At 43.5% G+C, this 8,239-nt stretch overlaps 1 protein-coding gene across 4 annotated transcripts in view; it reads left to right on the top strand.

Annotated features, from left to right (window-relative positions):
- Positions 1–1,265: 1,265 nt before the first annotated feature.
- The window catches only part of FAM110B (family with sequence similarity 110 member B), a 188,949-nt gene continuing 181,975 nt past the window's right edge, over positions 1,266–8,239 (top strand). For all 4 annotated transcript variants that reach the window (XM_075125198.1, XM_048840733.2, XM_048840737.2 and 1 more), the window contains exon 1: positions 1,266–1,553. The gene's annotated coding sequence lies outside the window, so the exon portion shown is untranslated. The remainder of the gene's footprint in view (positions 1,554–8,239) is intronic.

Genomic DNA, 8,239 nt, shown 5'->3' with positions numbered 1-8,239 from the left:
TGAGTGAGTGAATATGTGAATAGTGAAAGTATCAGTACATGTGCGCTGGCTCAGACCAGAGGAAGAACGGTGTCTAAATGAGCTTTAACTTTTGTGTGTACCAGATTTGCATTTGCTACAGTTTTTGTATATTCCAAAGATGATCGCTGTGAACGCAAAAGAAATAGTCCTTACCATCTCTGCTACTAAGATTGACAATTATGTAACAGAAAGCTTAGTCTAAATTAGGAGTCACTGGTCAGCTCCTCAGGGGACATAAATAGGCATTGAAGACAATGTGGCTATGCTGACTTACAGCAGTTGAGGTTCTAGCCCACTGTGGCAAATGCTGCTGTCAGTACTACACATAACCAATTGACTCCATTCGCTTCAATGAAGTTCCTTTAGATTTTTCACTGGTGCACGTCTAACTACTGTCGTTAAAGCATGCCCCATAGACCAGTTAACAATGATCAAAATAAATGAACATCTTCTGTAAGTGAATGTCTCATTTCTTGTACAAAGGGAAAGTGAACAGCTGTACTATTTTGGAAATTCTCCTACGTTGCCTGAAGTATCCCCTCTTCAATGGTATTTCACCAAAACTATGTATTTTATGGTGAAGTACGTTTTCTGGAGCCCACTTTCAAGGATCTATTGGGTGAAATCCTGACTCGTCCCCTGCTTTCAAAGATCTCCTGGGGGAAATCCTAGCCCCATTGACGCCAATAACAACACTCCTTTTGTAATGGGGCCAGGATATCACCCATTATTTTTTATCACGGTTACTCTTTTATTTCATGCAACTAATATTAAAATGGATGCAGCAGTTCTCACATCATCGCAGGTTAGGGCTGGCAAGGAGCCGCTAATCAGCTTCTCCTCCAGCGCCACAAGAGCGTGTCTAACAGCCCGCTGGTGAATGCGTGTGTTTGCCCGTAGAGAAGCCCCGCACCAGCCCTGACCCCAGCCTGGGCTGCCCAGGGGGAGTGACCCTTTGCCCGTGTCTGGGTTGCAGCCCCCAGCCTCCCTGCCCTGGCTCGACGGAGGCTCCCAGCCGCGCCAACCCAGAGCCCGGCTCAGCCCATTGTGTGTGCAGCACCCCCCCCCCCAGTCCCTCCCCATTTCAGCGTGGACCAAACCATTGCAGCCCGGGCCGCGCCGCGCCGCCAGACGCGCGGAGCCGCCGACTCCCGAGCGGCCGCTCACCCTAGGCAAAGGCCGGGAGGCGGGCGCAGCCGAGGGCGGGGGGCGGGCGAGGCGCTGGGAGGCGCGGGGCACGGCCGAGCCCGTAGCTCCGCTCCCCTCCGCGCGTGGGGGCAGTGGGAAGAGCCCGGCTGCGCTCTGCCTCCCCCCGCCGCCAGCAGCAGCAGCAGCGCCCGGGAGAGTTTCATTCAGTGCCGGGAGGAAGCGCTGCCTGCACGGGAGGCGCCTGCCCACCGCGCGGCTCGCTGCTCTCCGCCTCCTCCTCTCGGCGGCGGCTTCCCCGCCTTCCCCGCAGGAGGCCGGCTGCCCCCTGCCTGCGCGCAGCCGCCCCCCGGAGCAGAGGCGCCCGCGAGAGGCCGGCAGGGACGGTAAGGGCGCCGCGCGGCAGGCAGCTCTGCGAGCGGGGAGCCGGGGGGAGGCAGTGCCCGGCTGCACGCGCTTATTGTTGTCCCAAGTAGCTGCAGCTCCCGCTGCCGGCCCCCTCGGTGTCAAAGCTTTGCACGGAGGCTGGGCTTCCCGGAGCTCGCTTCTGGGGGTAGCAGCTTATTCTGCAAGAACATCTGTGGGCGTCGGGGTGTTTCTTCCCCCCCACCTCACGTGTCGTCCCCCCCCTTTTCCTCTTGCGATATAGGGTCTGGTTCGGGCTCGTTGGGTCTGGAGTTGTGACAGCAGGAGGTGGAAGTTTCCCCAGCAGCTCGGGAAGCGGAAAGCTGTTTTTAAAGGGGGGAGGGATTGGGTTTTGTGTGTGAGCAGACGGAGCCTGCAGCCCTTGTAGCTGCAAAGAGAGAGGGAAAAGTTATGATGGAGAGGTTGGACACACAAGGCTTTCGGAAGGATTTTCCTTGCAGGGTTAAATGTTTGATGCTGGAGGGATTTGATAGCTGATATTAAACGTAACAGGGCAGATGCACTCAGCAGGATCCTGCTGTCTAGTTGGGACGTCTCGAACCCTGGAGCGCTGACAGTTTTTCTCCATGCACTTGATTTTAATGCCACTGTTGCCCTTTAAGGCATGTTTCAATATACTCACGTTCCTCTGTGTTTGCAGGATCGGTGCCTAAGCAGCTGTGGTGGGTTGGGGGCGGGGGGAATGACAAAGAAAAGTGAAAAGGTTGTTTGTCTCAGTAGTGCACAATTCACTTCTCAGAATAAGATGCAATAATGTGGTGGGCTATCCCTGCTGTTGGAAAGCCCAGCTGCCTCTCTGCATAGAGACAAATTGCGGTGCCAAATTTTTATTAGTTCTTTTTACTTAAGATCAGGTTATTGTAGCTCCAGTAACAGGACAAGTCCCCCAACTCTTTTTTTTTTTTTCACTATAAAACTGCTCAGAAATAAAGTGGTTTGCTTGTTCCTAAATTCCTCATTAATGTCAAGGGAAAACACGTGGCCCAGGAGACAGAAACTGAGAGTAGCTGTTTAACCCTTCGGGTGTGTTTTTTTGACTCAGAAAGAAGTGTGGACTTCCTTCCTCCTCTAATTCTCTTTCTCTGTGATGCAGGGTAAAGCACAAGGCTTCTTCCTGTGGGTCAGGCTAATGCCCTGTTCAGAATCTGGTACACATCTGTCACAACATTACATGAAATTAGTCCTGTCTTGTGACTGGTTTTTTAAGGACCACTGACAGGTTTTGTTTCAAGGGAGGATTTGACTCTGAAGGAAACTTTAGGTGAGGGAAGAGAGAAGACTTATCCAAAATGAAATGTACCAGGGGTTTTTCTATATTCCCTTTCCTGCTATTATTATGATATATATTATATTTTTCTTAGAAAATACTTTTTCAGAGCCATTGCTCAGAGTTCAGCGAAGTCAATTTGTTTTACATTACTGTTGGAAAGGTAGTGATGTGTCATATGACCTAATATGTGATCACTTGTAGGGGGAGGAGATGGTCTGTGAAGGAAAGAAGTCTTTCAAAAACCTAGTCTAAGCAAATAGGATGTACAATAAGATGTTATGTTACAGAATCTGAAAAGTATATGCATTTAAACATTTAACTTTGCAAGTTTTACTTAACGTGAAAATTCATGTAATTTGCATCTTGATCCCTGTTATCTCAGTGTTAAAGATCAAAAATTGATCACACATAGGTTAACTCAGACATACTGAAGCTGATAGTTGCTTTCGCTTCATTATATGCAATTGTCCCTTGTACTTAAAATGACAGCATTAGTTTTCTTGCCTTAAAGATTTAACATACCTTTAAAAGATCTGGGAATGTAGTTCTTTTAATAACTTAGTTATAGGTTTTAAAAATTGTTTGTATTCCTAACTCTTTCATAGATTTCCTGGGTGATCTTGGGAAAGTAACCTTTGAGCCTCAGTTTCCTCATCTGTAAAATGTTTATATCCTTACCTTTTCCAACATATTGATGCTAAATGTTCAATTGTAGAGTATGGCTCATAGGGCTGATGCTATAAAAGTATAAATGTTAATTTGTTACAAAAATGTTTTTCACTTCTTGTCCTACATACAAAATCTGTTGTGTGTTCTTAATAGTAGATAGCTTTGTGCGTGTGTAGACTTAAACTGAGTGCCTCACTTATTTTAAAATGCTCTGAAAAGATCAGTTTAATCCATTCCTTAGTGCTAAACATTGATATGCCCCTTCATGCTTCGACCACCATTCCAGAGGACATGCTTCCATGCTGATGACAGGATCTGCTCAATAACGATCCGAAGCAGTGTGGACTGACGCACGTTCATTTTCATCATCAGAATCAGATGCCATCTACAAAAGGTTGATTTTCTTTTTTGGTGGTTTGGGTTCTGTAGTTTCCGAACTGGAGTGTTGCTCTTTGAAGACTTCTGACAAGCACGTTCCACACCTCATCCCCCTCAGATTTCAGAAGGCATTTCAGATTCTTAATGCCTGCCTTAATACTGCCTTAATACTCCTCACAGGGCAAGGAGTCAAGACCGTGGAATTGACTGTAAAGGGAGATGGGGGAGACATTGCTTAAAACCTCTTAGACTCGTAACTGGGACTAGTTAGAAAATATAGACATCCGACAGGCAAACCTAGGTCGAGTGCTGTAGCTATGTTTAGAAATCTCATATTGGTATCTTCTTTGCATTTTGTCAAATCTGCTTTGAAAGTCTTCTGAAAACGAACATGTGCTGGGTCATCATCCAAGACTGCTATAACATGAAATATATGGCAGAATGCAGGTAAAACAGAACAGGAGACATACAATTCTCCCCCAAGGAGTTCAGTCACGAATTTAACTAACACATTATTTTTTAATGAGCCTCATCAGCATGGAAGCATGTCCTCTGGAATGGTAGTCAAAGCACGAAGGGACATAAAAATATTTAGACTATCTGGCACCTAAATACCTCACTATGCCAGCTACAAAAGTATCATGTGAATGCCTGTTCTCACTTTTGGGTGACCTTGTAAATAAGAAGTGGTCAGCATTATCTCCCGTAAGTGTAAACAAACTTATTTGTCTTAGTTATTGACTGAATAAGAAGTAGGACTGAGTGGACTTACAGGCTCTTGAGTTTTATATTGTGGTTTTTTTTTTTAGTGCCGTTATGTAAAAAAATCTATATTTGTAAATTGCACTTTCACAATAAAGAGATTGAACTACAGTACTTGAATGAGGTGGATTGAAAAATACTATTTCTTTTGTTTATCTTTTTTACAGTGCAAATTTTTGTTTTAAAAATAATATGAAGTGAGCACTGTACACTTTGTATTCTGTGTTGTAATTGAAATCAATTTATTTGAAAATGTAGAAAAACATCCAAAAATATTTATAATAAATTTAAATTGACATTCAATTATTGTTTACCAGTGCAGTTAAAACTGTGATTAATCACAAATAATTTCTTTAATTGAGTTAATTTGTTTTGAATTAATCGCTTGAATTAATTGTGATTAATTGACAGCCCTATCCTAAGTATATGAAAATATGTTTGTGGAGTAAAGAATCAGAGTGTCATTTGCGCTGTTAGACTCACTCTATGGTGAATTGTTTTTTCTGAAACTTGCAAAGTATCCAGCAACCTCCTCTGTTGCACAGAGTGATTAAAGCCCCGATTCAATAAGCACTTATGCATGTATTCATGGGACTACTGTAACTAAAGTTAAGCGTCAGCATTGCATGTTTGTGTCTTAATCTGTGCAGAAAATGTGATATCTGGAAGGGGTGGCAGAGATGTGGCTATGCAGCATTCTTAACAATTATTAGCAGCCCTTTCTGAGGCAGATATTTTTGTCATATGCCCATGGTCCCGAGAGCTGTGGCTGAGATTTAACTCAGAACAGCTACTCTCCATGGCATGATCCCAGTCAAAAGGGCCCTAAATTACACGGCAATCTGTCACAGATTATTGTTTTGTGTTTCAATGTTAACTTCCTCTTCAGGGTTTAACAGTCTTTGGAGGTAGCAGGCAGGTGCCACAGGAGGTTTCAGTGGCAACTGAGCTAACTGTGGTGGTGGCCATCATGGGGAAATGGAGGGGCAGGCGCTCTAGAGTGGATGTCCTGAGATCCTCAACTGTAGGGTTTTTACAGAGATGCTTTTACACCATGCAGTTAAGCAACCATGCCCATGGCCTCTTCCATGCAGCTGCTGATCCGTTCCCAGAGGGATCAAGTTTCCTATGTCCTCAGCCATGTGGAATATTTCTTGTAACTTTCTCCTCTGGTGGATTTTTTCACAAGAGCTGATAATGTGGTCCATGTTCATTATGAAAGGCCATTCCAGTATGACAAAATGATTGTAAGGCCAAATCTGCCCTTAACCTGATAACTTTTAGGTGTACGGATTTTTTTTTGTTTTTATTGTTACCAAAATAGTTATACCACTAAAAATCCTGGTGTGGGTGTAATTACTCTGGTATAAAGGTGACTTCCACTTTCTCGTATGGAATGGCTACAGTAGATCAGTATAAACTGTGTCCAGACTGGGAGGGTTGTTCTGTTTTTACAATACCGGCATAGTTAAAGTGGTACACCTTTCTAACAAACCCTAAGTACACCGTGATAATTTCCAGTTCCATATGCAGATAATTCACCATACTTTATTACCTTGTATCTTTTGATATTACTTTTTTCTTTCTTTTTTCTATAGTTTTTAAAATTAGTATCAACATTTTCAGTGTCTGTTCCTTGTGGACTTCTGACATGGTGGGAATGTGAAATCTCAGATTGTTATTGGAAACTTTCAGTGTGGGAACATTCCTAGGAAGGCGGGGGGGAAAGTAATGTGACTCTTTTTCTGAAAGTATATTTTGGTATTCCAAATTGGGGAGATAAACTGACAAAGAAAAAAACCCAAGACAATTTCCAGGCCAAAAAACCTGCATAAACTACAGTTAAGGTTGTAAATGTATACAGATTGCTTAATTAAAAAAAATCCCTTAAATATATCTTGTAATTTTCCTAAACACGAACTGGAAATTCAGAATTAAGATTACATGTAAATGTCTGAAAGTAAAGAAATGCACAGTTCAGATAAACCAAACAACCTTAACCCTGCTCCCCTAACACCACCCCTTGAACAACAGAAACAAAACAATTCTGTAGTAATGGTGGGACACGTAGGCATGCTGGTAATTGAATGAACTCACCCTCCGTCCCCGCCCACCCCCGGCCTACTCACTTTTTATAACCTCAATCCATTTCAAGAAATACTCCTGTCACATGGTAGGAGTGGGTAGAGGTGAGTATGTATTTCCTCTGATGGCTACTGTGTTGTTTTCCCTTTTCATATGGGGGAAGAGGAGAAATTTAACTAAAAAATAAGCACAAACTAACACGAACAACTAAGAAAACACACAAATAGAGAAATCTAGGATGGAGGTCAGAATGAATTACTTGAACCCCTTGATACATAAAAGGATTATTCTTTCTCTTTGTGGACGTCTGCCAACAACTATTATCTCCATGGCTTTCCAATCACATGCCACTTCTTGTTCTAAGAGTTCCTTTTGCAATGGCGGCAGAGTCCTGTGGCACCTTATAGACTAACAGACGTACTGGAGCATAAGCTTTCGTGGGTGAATACCCACTTTGTCAGATGCATTGTCTGCTGAGTAGGATCTGCCACCTAGGGCCTGTTTGCTGCTCCCATCATGTCCCTTTAGGTATGAATAAAAAGCAAGTAGTTTTGGAAAGGACCGGGGAAGGCATAGTGCAATGATGGAAGTTATAGGGGAAAGGCATTCACGTTTAGGGGCCTGGGCTGGAGCCTGTAGCAGAGAAAAGACATGCCCTCTCACCCACTTGAGTGCCACCTAGAAGGATAGTGTGGAAATCCATGTGACCCAGGATTTGTGAGCCTGGCAGTAAGGGGCCTAAGAAAAAAGGTGTGCGTTTGTTGTTTTAGGGAGGGCTAAAGAACTCTTTAGCCAGATGGTGGGTGAAGGTTGGTAGTGAAGCCTTGAATTATAACAGGTGTGAATGCTGTAGTCCTAGGAAAACCACTGATGTATTTTAATTCTGTGCTTGGGACCTTTGTTATCCTGGAAGGAGCAGACTTTTGCTTTAACCAGGGGGCCAAAGCACTAAAATTCACTCTTTGACCAAAGAGAGCAAGGGCAGACAGACAACGGATGCATCCTAGCACCGGCCTGCTAGGCCGCTGTTACAGACAGTCTTTAATTGCAGCCAAGTGCTTCCTTCTTCTCCAAGAAGGATGACAACAAAATTACATATGGACCATTTAATAAAGAAATTTAGCAGATATATGGAATCTAAGGCCCCAGACAGAACCTAGTTGTATTAATTGGGCCTCTGTTCAGGCACCACACAGTAAACCTTGCAGGGCTGGGCTTTGAGAATGTAAACTCAGGCTTTTGAAATTCAAAGGAGAATGTTTAAAACAGAAGGCAAATGTATGTCACTAATGTGGACAGATTTTTGGAAGAATCATTAAGGAAGTAAGACATTTTGGGTAATATTTTATGTATCAGAGCAACATCAGTGCTCTTTGACATTGCTTTATGCCAGTTAAGGTTTTTAATTGATAAAGCATATGGATAATTTTCTTGGGATGTAATGCTCTTGCAGAGCACCCAGGCATAGTTAATCCAAAATAT

Source organism: Caretta caretta, chromosome 2 (assembly GCF_965140235.1).
Source record: "Caretta caretta isolate rCarCar2 chromosome 2, rCarCar1.hap1, whole genome shotgun sequence".
NCBI classification, from domain to species: Eukaryota; Metazoa; Chordata; order Testudines; family Cheloniidae; genus Caretta; species Caretta caretta.
Note: the sequence above shows the minus strand (reverse complement) of the source record. Positions and strands in the feature narration are given on the sequence as shown.